Raw genomic sequence first — 26,984 nt, forward strand, 5'->3', positions numbered from 1 at the left:
AGAGAGGACACTAAATGATAGATAACTTTCTTCAGTCTGAAGTAAAATCTCACCTTCTATTGGAAACCTTTCCCAAACCCTCTTAATTCTGGTGCCTTCCTTTCATTTAACATTTCCTGTTTCTCCTGCACGTAGTATCTTTATATACATTCGTTTGCTTGTTGTCCCCCCATTAGATAGTGAGCTCCTGGAGGGCAGGGACTGTCTTTGTCTCCTTCTGTATCCCCAGAGCTTAGCACAGTGCCTGGTGCATGATAGGTACTCAATAAATGCTTATTGACCGAGAGCTAGTCAGACAGACACAGACAGATGGACAGACAGACATATTAGATATGTTTGGAAGATGTACATATAGATATAGACATCATATTTACAAAATAGGTCCAAGCTCATGTTTGGAGGAGGTGTTTGCATTAACAAGCAGCTTGAGGATCCGGAAACACTTGGTGTAGTTGCCAAGAGTTGAACCCTGAAGGAAAGTCGGCATTCTGAGAGGCAGAGATATGGGCTAGTGAATTCCAGGCATGGGGGACAGCCACTGGGAAAACCCAGAGGGGGGGATGGGGTTCTGTGTGAGGAAGGGGAAGAAGGTCTGCTTGGCTTGAACCCCAAGTGTGTGAAAGGAAGTTGTGTGCAATCAGGTTAGGAAATTAGGTGGAGCCCAGGGTGTGAAGAGCTGGGGAGTCGCCAGCTGATCCCAGAGGTCGGAAGGAGCCCATGTAGATGACCAGGCTGAGCTCAGGAAGCCTTGGGGCTCCCTGGCTGGCACAAGGAAGAGAGGCTCTTTCCCATGCCGGGCCTTCAGGGCCCCTGATCACTGCTTTTGTTTGCATTCTCTCTGCCTGCCCCTTGGAATCTTGGGGCTCTGGACATGTATTTCTTCCTTCTTCTGTATATTCCCCAGCTCAATAAATGTTAATCACAGTCATTACTGCGGTCAGATCAGCCCCTTGCAGAGTCCCAGAGTCCTTCTCAGTCTGGTGCCAGCATTAGAAATGATGGCGGGGAAATCCAAACATTTACAAATAGTACCAAATTTTTGTCCAAACTGCACCACATAAATGGGAAGGAGTCAGGGGAGATTTGGGGCAATTCTCCTCAGCCCAAATGACAATCTAATGCTTTTTTCCCCATCTCCATCTTGAGCTCCAGTCTCCCTCTTAGTGCTAAGGGGAGAGACAGACAGGCAGACACACTGATGGACAGATGGATGGAGAGACATAGAGAGGCAGAGGGAGAGAGAGACAGACAGACAGACAGACAGATAGACAGAGACAGAGAAGGATGGAGACAGAGATGGAGATGGGTAGAGAGACAGACAGAGACAGAGAGAGAAAAAGAGAAAGACAGAGACACAAAGACAGACATAGAGACAGACGGAGGGAAAGAAAGGGGGAGAGAAAGACAGAGAGGCTATTTTTATTTGGTTCACTCCCATGCTGCTCAGTTTCTTTTATTCTTCAACTCTGTGCCCCTCACATTGATGGGTACAAGTGCCATTTGCCTTGTCTCTACTCTAATGAACTTTCCTTCAGAAAATACCCAGCTTAGGAACACAGCTTGAAATAAGCTAGATAGAAAAGTTGGGAGTAAAAAGGCATTCCGGAGTGAGTTTTACTTTCTTAGCCCACACTGGAGAAAGAGGAGGAGGAGGAGGAAGGCAGCTAAGAAACAGATGGGATGGTTTACAGTCTGCTGGGTCCTTTTCAACTTTGTGTATCCGGTCAAGGGCCTGAACCAGACCAGGGTGGAGCCTCCCCAGTCAGCTCCCAGATATTCTGATCTGAATTAAAACTTGTGGATGTTCCAAGAATTTGTTACTTCCCAGGTAGTCTGGTTTGGATTAAAACTTCTGCTTGGCCCAGGGTTTATCTGAAAGACACTGCTCAGTGAGGCAGATAACCTCATGGTGACTACAAACCCAGAGTCACCAGTGGGGGGATCGAAGGAAGCCCACCAAGAATGGAAGCCCAAACAGAAAGACCTTTAGGTTTTGACGTTTTTGCTGATTAACTGTAGTATAGGCTGTAAAGGGACCGGCCCAGCCTCAAAACTACCAGCAGTGTGGCTTCTCAGAGCAGAGTTCCCATGACCCTCAGGAGTCTACCAGTAGCTATGAGGAGTTTGTAGTGTTTTCTAGTATTACAGCTCGCAAGGCCCCATCACTGTATTTCTCTCCATGATTATAGGTGGGGTATCATTTAGTTAGTCAACCTCAATCAAATTTAAGAAAGGAATATTTCCTAAGAGAGATCAGTAAACAAAGATGGTACAACACATCCCCTCCAATGTCTGACCCACTGTCCCACAAATGCATCCAGAGTCCAGGGGGAAGAGGGCTCAAGCTGAGAGAGGGCAAGGTGCAAAGGGGTAACTCACAGCTCTAGGTGGCTGGAAGATTTCTTCTCCCCTTCATGGGATGCTCACCTGGGAGGGAGGTGCTATTATTATCTTCATTTTAGATGAGGGAATGGAGGTAAACAAAAGTTAAATTGCTTGCCTAGGGTCACACAGCTTGTAACTGTCTAAAGCCAAATTTGAACTCTGGTCTTCCCGACTCCAGATCCAGTACTCTATCCACTAAAGCTAATGGAATTCAAGTGCATTGAGAAGGGGAAGCACGCCAGTGGGGGCTCAAGAGCTTTAGCATCAGAAACCACCAGTAGTCATTGATTTCTGGGGACCCTGCACTGCCCATGCAAGCATGATTTTGGACCATGAGCCTAAACAAAGTGCTACATAGAGAAAGCGGTTTGTATAGTTTGTGTGCTATATTAATATCCCCTATCGCTATTGTTCCTTCCTATCTTTCTCGATGAGATTCAGAGAGAAATTGCCCTGGGACTTCACCATCCTGCTATTGTTGTTTTACATGGGGTGCTTTGTAGATTGTTGCACAAGTGATTAAAACCACTGTTTTAATCCTGTGGTTGAACAAACAGATTGTGATGTAAGCACAACCACGGTTGTGCTCACTCGAAGCATCCTTGACACAACTCCAGAAGCAGACCACATAATGGGAAGGACGTCAGCCCCATCTTGTTTCCCTTGATGCTGAAGTCCCCAGCTGGGTCTCTCTATGGTGAAAGCCTTTAATTCTATGTGGCTTAGAGATTAGGAGCATTGGGGATGGCACCATTTCTGGAAAAACATTGTGCTTCCATTTTGTGAATCTGGGTTATTTCCAGGTGAGGGTGGGTAGCATTCAATCTGGGGAAATGGTCCAATTGCAGTACAGTTAGTTGGTTGGACTTTCCAGAATGCTTTGAAGTTATTATTGTTACTATTGTTATAAGACTATGGATGTTGTGTGTCAGGGAATGTGTGAAGTTGAGGACCACCCAAAGGGCCACAGAGATGGGCGCTGGTGGCAGTACCACTTTAGAAACAAAGCATTGCACCTGGAAAGCACCAGAAAGAGGTCAGTCAGTCAGTCAGTCAGTCAGTCAACAAGCCTTTATTAAGTCTTCATTAGGTGCCAGACTCAGTCCTAAGGGTCAGGAGACCAGGGTATTGCAATTGTCTAAGTGTCTGTAAAGAATATGTAACCAAAAGGAAAAAAAACTGAGCTGGTCTCATGGGGAGGCTGAGGAATAATTGCTTGACCTCCTGGGGCTCAGGATTGTAATGTCAGAAGAAATTGAGGAAAGCCCTGGGTGGGGTGGGGGTGGGGCGAGAACCATCTGACGTGAACGCTGGGGTGGATGAGGACAAGAATCCCAGGGAATGAGCTTAAGGATGGGCTACGATCTGCAGAGCTGGAAGTCATCCACACGGATACTCCGCAGGACTTTGGGCTCACGGGATGGGATGAGCTGACCGGAGCTGACTACTGTGGTTTAAGGGGGCAGCTGATTTTCCTAAGGCCACAGGCTGCTGGGTTCCTCCCTGACTTTATGCAGCCTTCCATGAGCCATCGCATCCAGGGTCTCTCTCTCTGGTCCACCAGCTATCCCGCCTCTACCTGCGAGTCTTCTGTGTCCAAGGGGCTGCTGCGTGCCCTCCCTCACAGGCACCCCAGGAGCGCTCCTGTCTGACTCACGAGTGCACCAAGCAGAAGGCGCAGGAATCTCTGGGCCAGGGTCCATCTGGTCCTAGAAGCGTGGGTTGAAAGACAGTGCCCTTTGTATGGGCTCCCCAGCGCCAGAGTCGCGCACATGAACTCTCCTGGCTGGCAATAAAATGATTTTACATATGTAGGAAGCAGGATGTGTGAAGCCCCGGAGTCTGATCTAGTTTCGGAGATCAAACAGAGAGCAGCATTGTGCCGGGGTGTGGAGCTGATGTCACTGTCTAGGAGGCTGGATCCAATCGCCCTGGTTACACAGCTGGACCGGAAGAAGGCAAGTCTGCAGCGGCTCTCATTAAGTTTTACAACCAACTGAACTGTTCTGCCTTTTGGGGGGTGAGGCTGGGGCGGGGGCCGGGGGTGGGGTGATGGGTGCAGGAAAATAGGGGAAAGGAAGGAACAGGGAAGTGGGAATACTATGTATGGAACAGAGGGGGCTGCCAAGTCACAGTGGGCCTCACAGTCAGGGCCCTGGGCAGCTCTGGCAGAGTCAGGGCTCACTTGGGGAGTAGCCCTTGCCCCTCTGCAACCTGCACATTCCGCTGACCTGTGACATCTTGGCAGGGTGGGGGGGATGACTGGGCTACACAGGTGTGGGGGCTGGGGGCCAGAAGATGAAGAGGAAAACTTCAGAGTAAGGCCAGCAGGCCAGTCTGGGGAGGTCTCCAGGGCTCAGCTGAGGTCAATATTTCCACTATTACCTTCACTTCTTGGGGCTTTATAACTTGACTATAAAAACTCACTCTAGGTTGGAGTTTAGCATGCGTGAGCTCAGCAAAGGAGAGATGTGTGTGTGCATGTGTGTGTACGCGTGTATGTGTGCATGTGCGCACGCGCACGTGTGTGTGTGTATGTGTGTGTAAGAATTTGATTCAGCTGTATTCACTTCACTGCAAAAAGATGCAGACTTGACCACTCAGAGCGAAGGCCGCAGACCAATGAGCCGGGCTTTGACGACCCAGGAATGTGGAGACCTTTATAAAAAATGTAAAAATAACCCTGCTGTTCACACACTTCACCCTGAGGACTGAAAAAGTGTTTTCTGAGGGCCCCAAAGTATAATCTCTCTTTGGGGGGTGGGAGGAGGGTGTTGATTTATGCAGCTTAATTAGTGCAGAGAGCTGCTGGTGTGCAAAAGGCCCACAGCTGGTACAGGGAGAGGTGGACCTTTCCCTTCCCAGTATTATCTGGAGCCTGAGAAGCAAGCAGTCGCTCCAGAGTCACACAGCCAGTAGCAGCAGAGACTCCAAGGCTGGCCTGCCTTTGCCTGCACCACAAGATAAACATATAGCTCAGAGCCCATTCCAGCACTTGGCCATTTCACAAAATCACCCTAGAAAAAGGATTTTGGGAGCCCGGGTCAAGGGCTACTGATTTTGCAGCAAAATTTCAGCCCAGCTAAAGAATGTGGATAACCCTTTGGATTCAACCGTAACGAGATGACTTCGAGAGCAAATATTGCATCCTCTTCATTGGCTGAGTTCACTGTCCTCTTGGGTACTTCCTTGGAGACAACCTTTGCCCTAGATCTCCCTCGGGAGGAGACTGGGGTACATCTGGCCAGATGCTGGGCTGATGTGGAGAACAGACGCCTAGAAGCCTGTCATAAGCCTGTTGCTGTCAAAACAACCTGAAACAACAAGCAGAATGAGAGAGAACGAGAAAGAGAAGCTGAGGGGTAAAGGGTGAGTTGGAGAAGTGGATGGAAGAAGTGAGGATTAGGGGAGAAATATTTTTAATTACTTTTATTTATTTCATTAAATATTCCCCAATCATTTTTGAAAATCTTGAGCCTCAAATCCCCTCGCCCCCTCTTGCCCCTCTCCCTCCTTGAGATAGCGAGTAATTTAATATCAATTATGCATGCGAAGTCATGCAAAACATATTTCCATATTAACTATGTTGCAAAGCAAAACACAGACAAAATAAAACAATAAAAACAGAGAGAGTTTTTAACAAGTCTGCTGCAGTCTGCATTCGTATCTCTCTCTGGAGGTGGAGAGCGTTTTTCGTCACGGGTCCTTTGGAGTTGTCTTGATCAGAGCAGCTGCGTCTTCCACCACTGAGCACGCTTACAAAATCGCTGTTGCTGTATACAGGGTTCTCCTGGTTCAGTTTACTTCACTTGGCATCAGTTCGTGAAAGTCATACCAGGTTTTTTCTGAAGCCATCTGCTCATCAGAAACTTTGTAGCGCAGTAGTACTCTATCACATTCATATACCACAACTTGTCCAGTCATTCCCCAGTTAATGGACATCCTCTCGATTTCCAATTCTTTGCCACCACAAAAAGAGCTGCTATAAATATTTTTGAAGATGTGGGTCCTTTTCCCTTTTTATGATCTCTTTGAGATATAGACTTAGCAGTAGTTTGTGGGATCAAAGGGTATTCACAGTTTTATAGACCTTTAGGCATAGTTCCAAATTGCCCTCCAGAATGGTTGGACCAGTTCACAACTCTACCAACAGTGCATTAGTGTCCCAGTTTTCCCATATCTCTTCCAACATTTGTCACTTTTCCTTTTCTGCCATGTCAGCCAATTTGATAGGTATGAGGTAGTATCTCAGAATTACTTTAATTTTCATTTCTTTAATCAATAGTGATTTAGAGCATTTTTTCATATGACTATAGATAGCTTTGATTTCTTCTTAGGAAAACTGCCTGTTCATATCCTTTGATCATTTATCAACTGCAGAATGGCTCCTGATTTTATAAGTGAGGCTCCATTCTCTATATATTTGAGAAATGAGGACTTTATCAGAGAAACTTGTAAAAACATTTTCCATTTTCTTTTTTCCTTCTAATTTTGACTGCATTCATTTTATTTGTGTAAAACCTTTTTAATTTTATGTAATCAAAATTATCCATTTTACATTCTGTGATGCTATCTCCTGTTTGTCATAAACCCTTCTGAGGAGAGAATTATTGAGAGATCTGGGCCTGTGGCCCACTTCAATCCTCAGCTCCCCATAATGGTCAGCAAACTGGGCTTAGTCAGAGATCTGCGGCCGCCGGAAGGTTCAGGCCAGCCATGTGGCCGATTTCTCAAAGCATCTGTGCTGCTAAAAATCCCGGATCCCATTTGAAATCCTCTTTCCTGGATCAGTGAAGGAGCTGCCTGGTCAGGCTCATCTCACTTTTTAAAACCATGATATTTAAAGTTTTGTCAACGTTGCCCCCACCCCATCTTTCAGGTTTTTGCTCTCCTCTCACAAGACCCTGCCCAGCTCAGTTCAGGCATCATTGCTTCTCACCTGTACTCTAGCAATAGCATCTTATCTGGCCTTGTTCCTAGGCTCTCTGTTTTCCAATCGACCTTCCAAACTGCCAATGTGGTACTGCTGAAAGAAAACACTCCCCAGGCCAAGGATCTCCAGGGCCCTAACTGCCTCTAATGATGATGATGATGACAAGAAGAATAACATTTAGATAATGCTTTAAAGATTACAAAGTGCTTCATGCATGTGATCTACTTTGATCCTCAAACAACCCCAAGATATAGGTGCTATTATAATCCTAATATTACAGATGACGAGAAACTGAGGCAAACAAGGTGAAGCAACTTGCCCAGGGTCACACAGCTAGTAAGTGTCTCAGGCTAGATTTGAACTCACAGTGATGAGTCTTCTGACTCCAGACCCCACACTCTATCCACTGTGGCGCCCCCTAGCTGCCTCCAAGACATACAGTTAGGACAGAACCCTTGAAGTGCGACTCCAGCTTACCACTGCAGTTTACTTCCCCTCAGTCCCTCCATTCCAGCCCAACCAGCCTCCTTCTTACCCCCTCCCCCATCCACTATTCCATTGTCCACACCTTGCACCCCTCTCTTCTTGGATTGAGCTTCTTAGAAGTCTTGGCTTCCCCCAAGGCTCATCTTAAGTTCCACTTTCTGCAAAGCCTTTTCCACCTCCTGCAGAGATTGGCTCACTCTCCATCCATCCACACTCCCCCCCCCAATTACTTGTAATGTATTTTGCATTTACTTAATTGGGCACTCGTTGCTTGCATCAGTAAGATGCAAGTCGTTTGAGGGAAGAGACTGCTTTGTTTTTGTCTCTGTCTCCAGCATCCAACAGGGAAAACAGCACCAAGTCGTCACTTAACGAACGCTTATACAATTGAATCATTTGGATCAAGGAGTCCCAACATTGGAAAATAAATATATCGAGGAGAGATTTATCCAGTTTACAAAGATTTCTGCTCTTCACAAGAGGAGGGGACTCATTCCAAAGCTCCCTTACATCTGAGATTCTTTCCTTTTTCCATGTACCATGGCCCCCTTGGGCATCTGCTGAAGTCTCTTTCCAGAACCATGTTGTTAAATGTGTGAAATAACTTAGCCAGGATCTCAGAGCAAACCAGTTAATTATATTGAGATATAGGTAGCAAAATATTAAATCAACAAATTTATGGACTCTTGGGTTAGACCCCCTGCTTTAAATAATGGCCAACAGCACTGGAACATTCAGAATGGTCCCTGTGATTTGTTTCACAAACATTTGACCTTTACATCCTTGAGAAAGAAGTATATTCAGAGACAGAGGACTGGAGCTTGAGATGTCTCTGGATACCTCAGTTTCCTCTTCTGTAAAATGAGGAAGTGGGGCTATGTCATCTGCCTTCTGGTTGTGAATCCGTGAGTTTTCTCACATAAACCCATAGACATCTGCTTTGCATTATCTGGGCTTGAAGTGAGTTGACTATAATCTTGCCATCTTTAAAGCAAACCAGCTCCTCTGTTCTCCCAGGGCCTGTCTGTAGCTGTCTCTGTCTGGGAGAGCAGTGCCTGCTCTCCCCTGGCTCAGTGCTTGGCTAACCCAATTCAGAGCATCCCATGTCACTGCTGGATGTAAAAAGGACCACTGGTTTGGGGAGCTGAGCTGGGAAACTCTCCATGGGAGTTATTTACCCACCTGCTGAATTGTCCACAAGTGGTCAGCCAACTCCCACTGGGCAAGAATTTGCACACTCTGTACTTGGTCGGAGCATGAGTCCAGTACCTCCTTCGGTCCCTTGTGTGCATTGGAAGGTGTCCGGGAACACTGGGAAATCTGGGATACTTTAAGCATTTGGAAAAGTGACCCATGGTGGCTTCCTAAGCTGCCCTAAGCACCCACAACTAAAAGAGAAGGGAAGGAAGGGAAGGAAGGGACAAGTCATTTAAACCCTGTTTGCCTCAGTTTCCTCAACTGTAAAATGGAAATAGTAATAGCACCTACTTCCCAGGGTTGTTGTGAAGATCAGATGAGATCTTGTTTGTAAAGTGCTCAGCACAGTGCCTGATACATAGTAAGTGCTATATAAATGCTAGCTATTATTATTGTATTGCTGTTGTTGTTATTATTATTATCCCTTAAACTCAAGCCTCTCATTGACTCCACTATTCTTGCATGTGGCATGGGTAACTGAAGCTAGAGTTGGAAGGGTCTTCACTGGCCAATGGGCTCAACCCAGCTGTGAAAAAGAATCCTGACTCTGATCACTCTCCCCCAGAGTCATCTGGCCATTCCCTAGACATTCAGGGAGAGGGAGAGCTCACTACCTCCTGAGGCTGACCTGCCTGCTTTGTAAAGCTCTCAACATGAGCATGACTAGCTTATTTTTTCCCCTTGACATCAGGGCTCTCTGCCCCTTCCTCCCCTCTGCCCAAGTCCAGCCTTTTGGGGCCAAGCAGACACATGGGATAACCCCTCGCATACTTGAAGACATTGCCCAGATCCTCCCTCCACCTTCTCCTCTCCAGGCTCAGCATCCTCAGTCCCTTCAACAGATCCTTGTGTGACCTAATCTCCATTAAGATTGGAGTAGAACTATGTGCCAGGCCCTGGGCTAAGGTCTAGGGATACAAAGAGAGAAAAAAGATGAGCAGTTCTTGCCCTTGAGGAGCTTACATTCTAAAGGAGATAAGAGGGGAGGGGGAAAAAGAGAAGGTCCTTCACCATCTAGCTGCCTTTCTGTGGATACTGCCTAGCTTATCTATGGCCTGCAATGCCCAGACTTCAGCACAAAACTCCAGACTGTGCCAACCAAGGCAGAATAATGTTAGACCACCTCCCTCATTATGGACACAATGCCTCTCAGGGTATCCTAAGATTACATTGGCTTTCTGGCTGCAGTAGCACACGACGGAGTCATGGCAGTCCCCTAACACCGCCAGATTTTTTTCAGACCAGCTACCATCTTGCCAAATGTCCCCCAAATACAAACTTGTGAAGGTGATATTTTTTAATCCAAGACTAAGACCGTATATTTCAGTGCTTCAATAGATTTGATGTCTCAGTGATAAAAGTATGCCCCCAGTGGTACAAACCACAGCCCCTGCCTGCCTGCCCACCCATTTATGCAACCCTTGCCCATGGATCCATGTAAATCCTTCCCAGGAGCCCTTGCAAGTGTGCAGGTGAGCCTTCCTCTTGATTTCTATATTTCACTTGGTTCCCAGTGCACTTTATACATTCATTGTCTGTGTTACCCCTCTTACAAACCTGGCCCACCTTCTTTCCCATCTCTCCTCTCCAGAGCTTTCTCTATGAAATTCTTCAGGGAAGTAACATGCCACAGCCAGATGATAGCTCTCCTTGGTGCTTTGTGGGCACTCCACAACCTCTGGGACCACAGTATTATTTCCCTTGTGACTACACAGCCTCCCTGAGAGATTAAGGATATTTATAAGATGGGCTTTTGTTTCCTAGAGAAGTTTGGTGTAATTAAGAGCCCTTAATTCTTTTTTTGTCATGGCAAAGAATGGGGAACTGAGGGGGTGCCCATCAATTAGGGAATGACTGACTAGGTTCTGGTTTATGAACGGGATGAAACACTCTTGTGCTGTAAGAAAGATGAGGGTGGTTTTAGGAAAATGAGGAAAGATTTGTATAAATTGATGCAAAGTGAGAGCAAAGAGCAGAAGCAGGAGAACAACAGTAACAACAACGTTGTGAAGTCAACAACTCTGAAAGACTTAGGAACTCTGACCAGCACAATGGAAGCAGCCACAGCTCCAGAAGACCCATGAAGAAAGATACTGCCCACCTCCTGAAGGACAGCTAAGGGACTCAAAGGGCAGATAAGAGTGTGTGTGTGTGTGTGTGTGTGTGTGTGTGTGTATGTGTGTGTGTGTTTGTGTGTGTGTGTACGCACATACATAGTTAGGTACATCTATATACATATGTGTATGTGCACACATGCATGCATATAAGATATAGATGTATATACACATGTACATGACATGGCTAATGCTGGGACTTGTTTTGCACGACTACATGTTTTTAACAGCTTTTGTTTTTCTTGCTTTTTCTATGAGTGGGAGAAAGGAAGGGGAAGGGAGAGAATTCAGAACTGAAAATAAACTAAAATTGAATTTTTTAAGAGAGCACCACATAATTCTCCCCAAATGGCCCGGTGTTTGGACTACTGACATTTTTTAGGATCTGAATCCTGTCATTCAACTTGCGGCCTGCCTCTCTTCCACTTTGGTGGTGTTGTAGATGCTGGTGGTGCTAGTGGTCATGATGGTGATGGTGGAGCCTTCATATAACCCTATGAGTACTCTTGTGCCCCCATTTTACATAGGATGAAACTGAGTCTCAGAGAGCTGGTGACTCAGTGCCTGAGGAGGAGAGATTCACACCCAGCTCTGCAGGACTCCCATGCCATTGTTTCAGTCACTGCTTCGATCTAACCCAACAAGCACTCAAGTACCTACTATGGGCCAACCACAAGCACGGTGTTGGGCACTAGGCAGCCAAAGACAAAATGAAAACTAGCATCTGCTCAAGCAGCTTACATTCTACTGGAGGAGATAAGAGATAAACTATTAATGAAAAACAATCAAATTCAAAGAAGAAGTGAGTGCTAACTCCTGGAAGAATGCAAGATCCCCTAAGAGGTACCACCTGAGTGGTCAAGTGGAATTACAAGAGACACAGGGGAGGAGGAAGGGCATTCTGGGAATGGGGCACAGCCAAGGCAAAGGCTTGGAGATGGAGGGTGGTGGAATGGAGTCCAGTTTGGCCAGATTATCAAATGTCTGAAGTAGGGTCAGACACGAATGGCTCCATATTACCTCTGGGATGAACCAGAAAGGCTTCTTTTCAGCCCTTAAGCCCTTCACTCCCAGAGCCATTCGTCCTTTCCACTCTCCTCTCTCCCCTTCACACATTCTCTAATCCTCTGTTTCAGCTGCATGAGCCTAATTGCTGTTCATTGAGCACAACATGCCTTGTACCAGCTTTTGTACTGGCTGTCCCCCATGCCTACAACACCTGTTCATCTTATTTCTGCCCCAAGGCTCAGCTCAAATCCACCCTCAGCAAGAAGCTTTTCCTGGTCCTCCTTTCCCATTTATACTATCTAGACCTTGTTTGTATCTATTTATTTACATGTCTTCTCCTTAATTCAACCATGAGCTCCCTGAGAGTAGGGATGGTGATGTTGCCTTTCTTCATATCGCTTTGCTTAACACAGTAACTGCTACACAGTATGTGCTTGGCTGACTAAACAACACAGTAGGTGCTTGGCTGACTAAATGTTACAGGGTGCAGATGATGCTATAAAAAATAGGCACTGAGTATCTCTGACAAAGGCCTCATTTCTCAAATATATAGAGAACTGAGTTGAATTTATGAGAATATGAGTCATTCCCCAATTGATAAAAGGTAGAAGAATATGAACAGGAAGTTTTCAGACAAAGAAATCAATCTATAGTCATGTAAAAAAGCTCTAAATCACAATTGATTAGAGAAAGGCAAATTAAAACACCTCTAAGGTATCATCTTACACCTATTAGATTGGCTAATGTGACAGAAAAGAAAAATGATAAATGTTGGGATGTGGGAAAACTGGGACACTAATGCACTATTGGTGGAGTTGTGAGCGATCCAATCATTCAGGAGAGCAATTTGGAACTATGCCCAAAGGGCTCTAAAACTATGAATAACCTTTGATCAGCAATACCTGTACTAGGGCTGTATCCCAAAGAGATCATTAAAAAAAAAACAACAGGAAAGGACCCATTACAAAAATATTTATAGCAGCTCTTTTTGTGGTGGCAAAAAAATTGGAAATTGAGGGGATGTCCGTCAGTTGGAGAACGGCTAAACAAGTTGTGGTATAATCATGTAATGGAATATTATTGTGCTATAAGAAATGATAAGGAGGATGATTTCAGGAAAAATCTGAAGAGTTATACAAACCGATGCAGTGAAGTGAGCAGAACCAGGAGAACACTGTGCGCAGTAACAGCCACATTGTATGATAATCAGCTGTGAATGACTTAGCTCTTCTCAGCAACACGATGATCCAAGACAATCCCAAGGGACTTACAATGAAAAATGCTATCCACCTCCAGAGAAAGACCTGATGGTGTCTGAATACAGATCGAAGCATGTTATTTCTCACTTTCTTTTTTTTATTTTGGTTTGAGTTTTCTTCCACAAAATGACTAATATGGAAATAAGTTTTACACGTTTGCACAAGTATAACTTCCATGAGATTGTTTACTGTCTCAGGGAGGGGGAAAGGGAGGGAGGGATACCATCTAGAACTCAAGCCTTTTTTAAACATGAATGTTAAAATTGTTTTTCATGTAATTGGAGAAATAATAAAATATTATTTTTTTTAAAGCACTGCAGGTGGTCCTCCAAAAAGTGTAGGCTAGCCCTTGGTGATGTTCTGGCTACATTTTGCTACATTGTATTAATTTCATTTATGTACCAGGATCCTGCTTGGAGGACGTCGGAGAGAGGAAACCTATGTAACAGGAACAGCTGACATTCGCACAGAGCTTCTGCATTGGTAAAGCACCTTATGTACGTGATGCCCCGAGAGCCTCACCACAGGCCCACGGGGCAGGGCCGCTGGAATTATAATCCCTGGTTTAGAGATGAGGAAGCTAAAATTGCAAAGGGGGAGGTGCTTTGCTGCACAATCAGTAAGGGCCAGGGCAGGACACCAGCCCGAGTCGTGCCTGGCTTCCGAGCTCAGGGCTCTTTCCAGTAGTCTGGGGCTCTCCTCTCCGGGCTGGACACAGCACGCCTTCCCACAGAGCAGATAGAAGAGGATTGTCTGTCCTTGAGCATGCAGCTCGACTTCCCTGTCAGCGATCAGTCATCCTGAAGGATGTCATTCTGTGGGTTTCATTTCCAAAATCTGTCATAAAAGCTGGTCCTCTTTCCTAATAGGGTAATGGGCACCATAATTCCATTAATGAGGCGCCTTTGAGCACAGCTCAATTAAGGAAGCTGTTAGAAATGATTTACATTTCTTTATTTAGAGGAACCCCTGACCCAAGATTCCATGACTCATCTCCAGCTCATAATTAGCTCAAGTGTGGGCAACCATTCAATTCTCCACTGAGGCTTTCTTACTAATTGATGCCTCATCCGTCCTCATGCTTCTATGCAGATTTCTTCCTTACAGCTGTGCAAAAAGGAAACCCTTTAGGTGCCAGATAAGAGGGGGGAGGTTCTGTGCCTGGAGGCTGCCTGGTACACAGCTAGAATGGGGCAAAGGAGCTTGGCTTCTGGGGAAAGCAAGAGTGTCTGCCAGGACGGATTGGTGCAGGCAAGCTGGACGTTCCTCGAGACCTTTTGCCAGCTGTCAAGACACAGAAACCCTGGGGCAGAAGGACTTTCTTTCTCATACAGAGGAAAAAAGGACAGCCCCAAATGATGATCTTTTTCCTAAATTGTTTTCCCTTCTTTTGTCCACACCAAAGGTGATTGCATCACTGCGAGGACCTCCCAGTATGCAAACACCTTCTTCGCTGAAGATCAACAGTGAGAGAGGGTTAGTGACTTACCCAGGGTCACCTAGACAGCATGAGTTAGAGTCAGGATTCGAGACTCAGAGCTCTCTGATACCAAGGTCAGCCTTCTATATGCTGAGCCATGTTGTTATTCATATATTATACTGACCAATTGGTTTACATAAAAGAAATGAATGATCAATACTATATTATATTACTGGCAAAAGGGATGAGTGATTTTTCTTGAAAATTAAATTGTTCCTTCCTCCCTGGTGCTCCAACGCTTGCTGAGAGACAGAGAGACAGAGACAGAGACAGACAGACAGAGAGAAGAGAGAGAGAAAGAAAAGAGAGAGGAGAGAGACTGAGAGACAGAAAGACAGAGAGAAGAGAGAGAAGACAGGCAGACAGAGAGAGGAGAGAGAGGGAGAAAGAGACAGAGACTGAAACAGAGAGAAGAGAGAGAGAGAGAGAGAGAGAGAGGCAGACAGACAGAGAGAAAAGAAAAAGGAGAGAGACAGAGAGATAGAGACAGACAGAGAGAAGAGAGAGAGGACGGGGGGAAGAGAGAGAGAGATAGCGAGAGAGAGAGAGAGAGAAAAGAAGAAGAAAAAAAAAGAAGGAGGAGGAGGAGAGAGGGTGAGAGAGAGATAGCAATAGTCGATCTGGCACTTGGAGCCACCAGCTCTCACAGACCAGGGGATCTCAGAGATGAGGGCAGGGGGACCCCAGAGTACTTCTAGCACAGCCCGTGCCCAGCTCATACTGCATCTCTGCCAGCATTCTTTTCTCCATCTTTCCAGCTTGCTCAGAAAGTGTAGACTATGGAAAGGAAGGCCTGTGCTTTCTGCTCTGCATACTGAATGTTAGCAGCGTCTTTGTAAAACAGGCTTAGAGCATTACCCATGTCATATAGCCAGCATATTCTGGGGCAAGACTTGAACGCAGGTCTTCCTGATGTCCAGGCCAACCCTATCATTCCTCTGTAAAGCTACCTTTCCTAATGTCTTACAGACACTGTGATTTATTTAAGGAGCCATGGTCAGAAGCCAAGGAGATCACCCCTGGTTTCAGGAGCGTTCTTGGCTCTCCTAACATGTCATAGATATCAAGAAAATAGACCCTCTGGGATATCAGGCTGCTTGAAGACACTTTCACTCTGGGACAAGAAAAGGAAATCTGGCTCAATCCCTTCCTCAGAGAGGCATCTGACCACTTTCCCCAGTTTCTTGCCTTGGAGTTTGCCTCCAGGCCCTGCCAGTTTGCTCCCTTGGGGCTGGGCCCCAAAAGGGAAGCTCAGTCATTGACAGAGCACCAGGCAGCTGGGCCTCCCAGAATTAGCAGGTGCCTCCTCAAACACCCGCACTGTTGCCTCTTTTCTCCCCTTTGTCCACCCCCTCTGGGCTTTTGGTTTTCTAATTGAGACAACCTTAAATTTTATCGCAGCCTTTGGTTCTGCTACTGGTATGGACAAGAAGGTAACGGTCTAAGTTCTGACCGTCTCAATCTGTTCTATTCAACAGGTCCTACTATGTGCCAGACACAGCAGCCAGGGGGTGCCATAGTGCACAGAGCTCTGGGCTGGGAATCTTCCTGAGTGCAAGTCCTTGCCATCTTGAACCACAGAGAGCCAGGCCTTGGTTCTTGTCTGCCCCTCCCCTGATCCCTCGCTCCCCTGTCTCATGCTGCTCGTCCTTTGCCAGACCCTACCCTCTGCTCTCACCTTGGACATTCTTGCTCAACTGCCACTGAATGGGGCCAGAGGAAGGCAGGCCTACTGGGCAGACTGTCCACTCATTGGGTCATTGCTGCCACCAGGCAACACTTTGACTTTCTCCAAATTTAGGGTTGTCCCTTCTTTTTTCTGTTTGATCTTTTCCTTCAAACTTGCCCCCTCCCTACTCCATCTTTCCGGTACCCTTACGCCTTACTCCTCTTCATGGGATGCCAGTGACACTGACCTTGTTCTTCCTTCTACAAGAAAGTAGCACATAGTAGGTGTTCAATAAATGCTTGCTGACTTGCTGACTTTAAACCAGATATACCTGCTTCAGCAGACTTTGTGAAAACTACTGAGTGATTGCATGACTGTGATGGAGAGGCTGGGGGAGGGGGAGTGTTGTGGGCACAGGGGCACCCAGAGTCTCATTGGAAGGGGCTGAACCCTAACACCCATCAAGTGCATTCCATTGTTTGGCTGCTCACATTCCTTAGGGTCCAGTGTGACTCCAGCCTTTCACTGGTATGCCCAGCATGGAAACGAGGGATTGTGCGGCCTTTAGGAGCTGCTGACCCCAAGAAGGTTCCTGTTGGTTACTGTTTCCCCTCAGCTGTTTGGCTTGGTCTGCAGCCAAATACTTGAGTCCATCCCTGGATAAGAAGTTGAAATCCAAGGCTGTTACCAGGAACTGAGACAGGGTGGGCCAGGGGACCAAGATCATAACTGAGCTAAATTAGAGCTGGTCCAGCTACTGGAAGCGGCCCTTCTCCTGTCTGACCCCAGGCAGGGCAAAAGGTCAAAGACCCGGAGCTGGAAGGGCGCTAGACAGCAGCAGCTCCAACCCTGGCATTCACCGACGAAGATCTGAGGCCCAGGGAGAAGCGACTTCCTCGGGATCAGAACAGTCCTAAGCGGCAAAGATTGGGTTTGAACCCGGTCTTCTAGACTCCATGTTCAGTGGTCTGTCCGCTTGTACTAGGCTGCCACGGTGGCGATTCAATTTCTAGCTGGGACCGTGTGTGAGATGCCCTCAGGCATTTCTGCTGCCTTTAGGCCATAGGGTGGGAGAAGGGTTAACCCAGCCAGTGTTCCTACACTGGATCTTTTAGGCACCTTTCCGCAGAGCCTAGGGAGATACTTTGCTTGTCTCCATGTGCACAGGAGGGATTGTCCTTGGCCCCAGCTGCTACAAGCCCCAGGGAACTAAGCAGTGACTTAATGGGATTCCTTCTGAGCCCACAGAACCACAGAGAGCTTTAGAGGTGGGCGGAGCCTCGGGGCCAACTGCTCCAACCCCCACCAGGTCAAGAAGCTTTTCTCCATCATCTCCCTCGCATTGTCATGCAGCTCTCCCATCTCCAACTCTCTGGAGCCAGCCCATTCCACAATGGACCACTTCTGAGGGTTAGGAAGTGTTTCCTGACATTAAAGCCCAAGTTATCACTCGGCAGCTTTTGTCCAGGACTTCTAGCTCTGGCTGTGGAGCCAACTCCTTTCTAGATGAGTTTCGGTGGGAGTGGGAAACCAGTCATGACTCTCCAGGCAGAGAATCTCTCTAGGGGTCCTTGCGCATGACAAAGGTCCGATTTTATCCAGGTGAGGCACTGCTGTAGCCAACCCTCTGGCCCTGCTCTTCCCAGCTTGGGCGCTGCCTCGCCGTGGGGCTCTGGGGTGGCCTTGAAGGTCTCCAGGCTGTCTTCCCTAAGCTCTCGGCTTGAGCCCCCGTTTCAAGGGTCTTCACAAAACTGGGAATGACCAGCGGCTAAAGCTCTAGCTTTAAAAAATAAATATAATTAGTATCAAATTAGCTTTTGCAAAGGGGTATTTACTTCGAAGATGCAACAAGAGAACAGGTGCCATAATTCTCCAACCTTCACACTCTCCCTCTACCTCAGTCCCTGAGTAGAGTGGGCTGAGACTCAATGTAGCTCTTTATAAATACTGGGGGCAGCAAGGGGGCGCCATAGTGCACAGATCGTTGGGCCTGGAATCAGGAAGACCTGACTTCAAATCCTGCCTCAGACACTTAACTAGCTGTGTGACCCTAGGCAAGTCACTTCATCCTATTTGCCTCAGTTTCCTCATCTGTAAAATGAGCTGGAGAAAGAAATGGCAAACCACCCCAGTATCTTCGCCAAGAAAACCCCAAAAGGGGTCACAAAGAGTCAGACGTGACTGAAATGACTAAACAACTACAACATATAAATACTAGCCACCACCACCATTATATTCCTAAATTTGGCTTAATCACAGCAGGGGCCAGATGTAGAGACATTTTTTTTTCTTTCGAAAACCAAAGGTGGTCTATCAGATCCTCCTGCTGGTCACTTGATGCATAATGTTATCAAATTTGCATTTGTTTCTAGAGCTAACAGAGTCCTGAGGGCGGGAAAAGGCCCCCACCCTGACCTGAGTGAGGGAAGACCTTCTCTCATGGGTAACTCATCACCCTTTGCCAGCACAGAGATCCAAGATGAATCCCCTGGAGTCACTGGCCCGCATCAGGAGCGCAAGCCGATAGCTAAGGAAGGTCATCTTTTTTTTCTCTCTCCATTTAAAAGAAGATGAGGAAGGCCCATGTCTTCCAGTCTCCTTTTATACTTGCCTTCTCATGCTCCCTGAACCTTTTCATTTTTAAAAAATAAGTTTTTGTTGATGTCTTCTGTTTCTTATATCACCACAGCTCCCCCTCTCAGTCAGACATCTTATATAACAGGTATTTTTTCTTTTTGGTAGAGAGGAAAAAAAGCACAACCCACCCACACATCGTGAAAGTCTGAAAGTGTGTACAACCCCTGTGGTGCTTCCACCTCCCCAGAGGCTGGACTGGGGGAATCTTCTATCTCTTCATTCAAGGCCCTTTTGATCTTTGTAGTTTTGTTACATTTACATCTGATTTTTGGTGTGTGGTTGTTCTTTCTCTTTACAATGTTGCAGTCATTGTGTGTAGTGTTTTCTAGGTTCTGCCGACTTCTCTCTGCATCAGTTCATGGAGATCTTTCCTGGCTTCTCTGTATTCACCCTACACATCATCTTCTATAGCATAGTCATATTCATTGCGTTCCTATACCATGATTTGTTTAGCCATTCCCTAACCAGTGGGCATCTACTTTGTTTACAAAGTTTTTCTACCACAGAAAGTGCTGCTACAAATATATTGGTATAAAGGGGGACTTGCTTTTTATTGATGGTTTCCTTGGCATATTAGCCTGGTAATGGAGGCTCTGGTTGTTCAGAGGGCATGAACATTTTAGTCACTTTATTTGCATAATTCCAAATTACTTTCCAAAATGATTGTACCATTTCACAGTTCCACCAATGATGTGTTAGAGCATCTGCCCTTCCACAACTTGCCATTTCTTGTCATCTTTGCCAACTTGCAGGGTGCGAAGTAAAGCATCAGGATAGTTTTCATTTGCATTTCTCTTATTATTGGTATTTGGAACATTTTTTCCCACACAGGTGTGAATACTTCGTAGTTCTTTTTTTGAAGATAGTTTATTCATATCCTTTGACAAATGTGTGTGTGTGTGTGTGTTTGTGTGTGTAGAAACTCTTTATATATCTTGGATACCAAAACTATCAGAGAAATTTGATACAAAGACTTTTTTCCCACTCAAACTCTTCCCTTCTCATCCTAGATGCATTAAAAATGCCTATGCAAAGGCTTTTCAGTTTCAAGTAATCAAAGTTATCTATTTTATCTTTTGTAATTGCCTCTATCACTTGTTTGGTTAAGAATCTATCTCCTACCCATATCTATGAGAGTATGATCTGTATATGATCTGTTTCTCTTTTAATTTTTTTATACTATGATTTTTACTTTTAAGGATATGTATCTATTTCAAATGTATTGTGGAATATGGTATAACGTATTGGTCTAAGTCTAATTTTTGCCAGATTACTTTCCAGTTTTCCCAGCAGTTTCTATCAAATAGGGACATTTTCCCTCAGTGTTTTCCACTTTATCAAACACTGGGTTATTGAGTCCCAATCTTTCTGATTCTCCCTTATTCAGTCTGTTCCGTTGATCTATTTCTCTGGTTTTGAGTCAATACCAGATGGTTTGAGTGATTTCTGCTTTATGATATTGTTTGAGGTCTGGAAGTCCTGCCCCCTCTCTATTCCAGAATTCTAACTCTTGGCAAGAAAATTCATGTGATGTATTCATAGGCCTTCCTGCCACAGAATCACCACAACCTCCACTCCCTGTGCCCTTCCCTTCCCATTGTTCCTAATCACTGAAATGTTGAAAATGTATTAAGATTTTTATCAAGTCTCAGGTTATATTCCTATCCCTGAAAATTAACCTGAAAGCAGCACAAACACAGCCTTGCTTATTCAGCTTGGCATCTTGTGGTCCAAAGCATTTCCCCTTCTTCCCCTGCATTCTAGTCATTCAACCTGATTGATTTCCTTGGGTAAGAGTCTTCTGGAATTCTATTTTCACCAGGTAAGCAACTCAATGGCTCATTGTATCTGGGTGTTTGTTTTTCCATGGAACTTTTCACAAGTCCATTCCTCTCATGGAGACTCAATTTCTTCCTACATAAAAGGCAGCATCTGGACGAGATGACTTCTCTGGTTCATCCTAACTCTAACCACTTAAGATGTTGTTCTTCTTCTCCTTCTTTGGACCTGATTATTGTGCTTACTGGTCTCTTGTCTCCCTAGTGTTCTCATCTCAATCCTGACCCCTTCATTCCCCTTGTGTTTCCTCTTGAGTTAAGTCAAACAACTTTTATAAGGAGAGTGTCATTTTGAGATTGTGATTTCCTATGGGACTCCTCAAGCATGTTCTGGAAAGGATTGTTTCCATGGCATTCTCCATTTCCCAAAGAAATGACTTGGAGAAAGGAATTTCTATTAGAGATCTTGAGAAAGGAATTGGCTATCAAGAGAAATGAGCCATTCTCCTTTCTTCCTATGAAGTCATACTGGGCATTCTTCTGTCTTTGACTTTCCTCAATATAATTTCATTGTGATCATTTTCCTATTTTTCACCAGTAGTCACCCAGCCTGTTTCTCGTGATTTCAGGGTTGGCCATGCCAAAGGATGAGCAACCCATCTGAACCCTTGCTTTGGTCTTGTAAACAGTCCTACTCACCACATATGAAACCAGTAATAGCCACTCTGGGTTAAGGGGCTTTTTTATTCCACCAAGAATCGGTGTTACCCATTGTCTCAAGGCTGACTCATACCAAAGACTGGCAGGGGACAAATGCAGCATCTCCTCATCTATCACTGGAGATGCCACCTCAGTCAGCAACAGGGATCCATGCTCATGGCGTTGGTAAGAGTTTGTGCTTGGGTTGCATCATGCACACTCTGTTCCATCAATCCTGCCCCTGATGGGCTCTGCTGGAATATGTTCCCAGGAGAGTTGGTAGGATGGCCAAACAGAGCGAGATGAACCCCATATGCCTACAGCTCCCATGTCCATGCCTACACTCCGGCTGGCTGCCATGCCTGGAATGCATTCTTCTACCTCTTAGAGAACCAGGTCTCCTGCAAGTCAGCTCAGCCACCACCCTCTTTTACACGAAACTTTTCCTGATTCCCACCCAGCTGCTCCTGCAGCTCTCCCACCCAAGCTACTTGTATTTATTTGGGTCTATTCTGTGCTTTTTCACACATAAAATAACAGCTACTTTGTATATGATATTCTGCATCATTTTGGATAAATTCCCTTGAGAGGCAGCACGGCATAGTCAATTTGGATACAAGAAGATCTGGGTTAAAATCCTGCCTTAGCCACACACCTGACTTTAGGTCATTTATTTTTGTTTTCTCCATCAACTCCAGAGACCTCCGTGTCCTGGAAGATCCCTGACATCATCTCAACCCCAGAGAGGCCCCTCTCTCTGATCGGATGGCTCCTCTCAGAACCTCAAATGAAGGAGGGCCCTGAGGGCCACCATCTCTTCCTTTCTCCCAGGCTGCACTCCATGCTTCTCCACGTGGCCCTGAGTTGGGTACCGCCCTCTGCCCCCCACCCTGCCCCGTCCCCATCCCTGCCTTACAACTTTCTTTCGGTCTGTAGTTGTCTTCCATTACAATGTGAGCTCCCTGAGGGCAGGAACTGCCTATCTTTCCCCTTGTACTTACATTCCCAGGACTTGGCAGGGGGCCTAAAACATAGTAAGAGCTTAACAAATGTTCAACTCATTGAACTGAAGGTCCAGCCCTCCCCTTGATGGGAAGCTCCCTGAGAGCAGGGGCTGGCTGGCTTTGAGTTTCACCAGCTCTCATCACCTTGCTGGCTGGAACATAAAAGACACTTAACAAATGCTTATTGGCTAAGTGACTGATTCTTCCACAACTGCCCTTCAAGTACTAGAGGCAATTCACGGTGTTCCCATAAAGCCTTCTCTCCTTTGGCCGACAAGTCTGAGATCTTTAAAGATCCTTATACCGTATGGACTTGTGGCCAGATCGGTGAACATCCTTCTTAAGCTCTGATGCCCAGAACAGAACCCTGCACCCCCTCTGCCCCTGAGACTGGGGACACAATCTTGGGAAATTGCTGCAGCCACAAACTCCATCTCTGTGCAAGCAAGCTGGAGACAAAGATGCCCAATCTTGACCAGGCTGAACATTGGGCATCAGGCATTTTGTCCATAACTGGGCCTTCATGCCCAACTTTAGCCAGGCTGGGCCTTGGACATCTGGTATCTTGTCCATAATGGGCCCCTCACACCCAAGCTTTCCTCATGAAAAGATGTAGGAGCTTTTATGCTCCATTGGAATAGCCTTTAAGAACCTACCAAGGATCATCTTCCCATCACAAGGAGGGCGTCATGGGAGACTCTGAGGGTCAAAACTTCTGTGGTTTTGAATCTGGTCTTGGCTACTCCCCCCAGCAAGAAATCAATCTAGATATGATGGGGAAACTGAATATACCAGTCCCAACTCTGAGGCTCACATATATACATACATATATACATGCACACATATATACGTGTACATATACACACAGAAACATGCACACATTCAATGCACTGCACAGGTATGCACATACACATACATATGCATACACACGTGCACACATGCAATGTGCTGCGCACATATGTGTACGCACATGCATGCACACATACAACGAACTGCACGTACCCATGTATGTATGAGGCTATCCTCAGACAGGCTGCTGCAGGTCTGGTCACTCAGTGACTTCATCCAGGGGAGCTGCTACTGCCATCCATATTGTACCAGTGACTATTGTCCAAGGGGTGCTGGGAGCGCTTGACCACAATGGGCCCAGCATCTCTTGGCCAGCTACATGCTTTTGTTCTCCCAGATTATTTCATGCTTGTCCTTGGATTCCGGCAGCCCAGGGTCTCCCCTGAATTCATCCCTAGGGTGGGCTTGGTGAACCAGCTAGATTTGGGCTCTCTAAAGTATTGAAGAATGCCCCTTCCTGGGAAGGACAAGCTGAGGGCTCTGCTGGGCTTCAGGGAGATGACCAACATGTCTCCAGGCTTGGAGTCAGATACTACTTGGAAAGAGCCCTGAGGATGACAACAGGCTTGAATTAAGCCAGGCCTTGGAGTAGCCTAGAGAAATCCAGAGGCCCAGGAGCCACCCAGGAACTTGGGGTCCGAGAGGAGAGGCCCCACCCCAGGATGGCATTCGGAGCCTGTCATCTTCACTCAAGCCCATAACAGATCTGATGTCACCCATGACTCATCCTGGAGCAAGCTTTGTTTTTGCTGCTGGGTACCAGATTCTTTTCTCCTGAATCAGTGGCTTTCTTGAGAGCAGCCAACGAGCAGTGATGGGTAAGCTCAGCCTCAGCTTCCTCCCTGGTGAGTCCTTCAAGGTGAGCCACAGATGGTGAAAGAAGGAAAAGGGAGAAGAGGGCACAGACCGTTCTGGGTCATCCACCTCTCAAGGCCTGACTCTTCTGGCTCACGTGGGCATGGTCCACTCTCCTGGGCCCTTGATCGTCTCCCTGGCACGCTCTGCAGTCCCCAAGGCTGAGGATCGCACTGCTGGGCAGCAAGCGCCCAGAATGACCCAGCACTAGGCCAGGACCAGAGGGAAGCCAGGGAGCAGAAAAAGGGGGGAGGAGGTATAGGCTCCATGCAAAACAAGAACCAAATAACTGTTGAGTTAGGAAGACCATGGCAGAGGCTGCAAAGAAAGTGAGTGAACCAATGAAAAGACAAGCAAACACCCTGCGATATTTCCCCAGAAGGGAAGTGCTGGTGACTCAGCCTCCCGACCCATGACTGGCCATTCAAATCCACTTTCAGGCAGGCTTGCCTTGGAAGTGGCAGAGATGAGGTTCCCTGGTTCCTTTTTTCACCATGTGATCTACAATATAATATATAAAGAAGACTCACAAAGCTCCCGAAGAGCCTTTCTGCGGTAGGTAACAAACATCCTCAAGAAAACCCCATGAGATCATACAAATGGGGAAAGGACCCATGTGTACAAAAAATATTTATTGCAGCTCTTTGTGTGGTGGCCAAGAATTGGAAATTGAGAGGATGCCCATCAATTGGGGAATGGCTGAACAAGTTGTGGTATATGGATGTAATGGAATATTATTGTGCTATAAGAAATGATAAGCAAGATTCTCTCAGAAAAACCTGGAAACACTTACATGGTCTGATGCTGAGTGACGTGAGCAGAACCAGAAGAACATTGTACACAGTAACAGCCATGTTGTGCAATGACTAACTTTGATGGACTTAGCCCTTCTCAGCAATGCAAGGATCTAAGACATCTCCAGAGGCCTCATGAGGGAAAATGCTATCTACAAAGAAGAAAGAACTATGGAGTTTGAATGCAGATGGAAGCAGACCATTTTTTTCTTCTGTTGTGTTTTGTTTCCTCTTTCTGGTAGTTCCTCCTACTGGTTCTAATTCTTACGTACGACATCACTAATGTGAAAATGTATTTAATAGGAATGTATATGTACAGCCTATATCAGATTGCAAACTGTCTTGGGGAGGGAGGTGAGGAAGGAGGGGGAGAAAAATATAAAACTCAAAAGCTTATGGAAGTGATTGTTGATAAATCAAAATCCGTTAATAAAAAACATACTTAAATAAAAATAATATTCAATGAAGTAAAAAAAAGAAAAAGAAAGAAAGAAAATCCCATCACACAGAAGCGCAGGAGCTCCCGAGGCGCTTGGTGTCTGCTGTGCTGGGGCACAATCTCCCATGCGTCCTCTCCGGCTCTTGGCCTTGTCTGCTGTTAAAAGGCGGAGGCGGGAGCAGGGACAGGAGGTGTTTTCTCTCACCTGGACAGACGGGTCATGGGTTCAGAGGATGAGATGTGGAAGGGGCCTCCGAGTTCACCTGGTCTAGCTCACAGGCCTCCTGTGTGCTTGACACTGTCTGAAGCCTTGGGGACTCAAAAAAAGGTCCCAGTCTCTGCCTTTGAGGCGCTTGCTATCTGATGGAGGGGACAACATACAAACCACCATGCACAGACAGGCGATATCCAGGATCCCCCGGAAATGACCAGCGAGGGAAGGCAGCAGAATGAAGAGGCATCGGGAAAGGACCCCTGCAAGGGGGCAGGGTGGGGCTGAAGGGAGGGGGAGGCAGAGGTGAGGAGGGAAGGCATCCTAGGCATGAGGGACGCCAGCCAGACAACTTGCCCAGAGCTGGGCTAGAGAGAAGCCAGGAAGACATTGTCACCACTCAGGAAGCAGTGCTGGGGCAGAGGAAGAGAGGAAGGTGGATGAAGACTGGAAAGGGAGGGAGAGGCCAGGTCACGAAGGGCTCTGAAAGACAAACAGAGGTGAAGGAACACCAATGGAGTTTACTTCATAGGAGGAGGACATGGTCCTACCTGAACTCTCAGAAGATGGTTTTGGTGGCTGAATAGAGGAGGGGAGACCGAGGCAGGCAGAGCCTCCAGCAGCTGCCTCAGTGATTCTGGTGTGAGGTGATGAGGGCCTGCACCGGGGTGGGGTCATGTCAGAGGAGGGGGGCATATTGGGAGAAGGTGCAAAGACAATCTACAGATTTGCTTGGGGGGACGGGTGGGTGGGCTGTAATAGAGAGTGCAGAAGGACAACACCAGGTTGGGAGTCTGGTGAGGACGGTGGTACCTTCCACAGTAAAGGGGGAGTCAGGAAAGGGCAGAAAGAGAATGAGCTCAGTTTGGGACATACTGAGTTTAAGACGTCTAGGGGACATTCAGTTCAAGATGTCCACCAGGCAGCCTGAGGGCGGCAGAGAGTTTAGGGCTGGAGAAGTCGATTTGAGAATCATCAACTTAGAGATGACCACTGGACCCACAGGGGCTGAGGGGAAAGAGAAGAGGTCCAGGGCCCTGAACTGGAGAATGGGAAGCAGCAGTCGGCTGGGTAGGAAGAAAAGCTGGGAAAGAGGAGTGTCCCAAAGACCCTGGGAGAGGAGAGATTACAGGAGGAAGGCGGTCCGATCCTACATCTTACAGAGGAGACTGAGGCTCAGAGAGATC

The sequence above is a fragment of the Vombatus ursinus genome, unplaced genomic scaffold (assembly GCF_900497805.2).
Source record: "Vombatus ursinus unplaced genomic scaffold, bare-nosed wombat genome assembly UNPS02006874.1, whole genome shotgun sequence".
NCBI lineage: Eukaryota > Metazoa > Chordata > Mammalia > Diprotodontia > Vombatidae > Vombatus > Vombatus ursinus.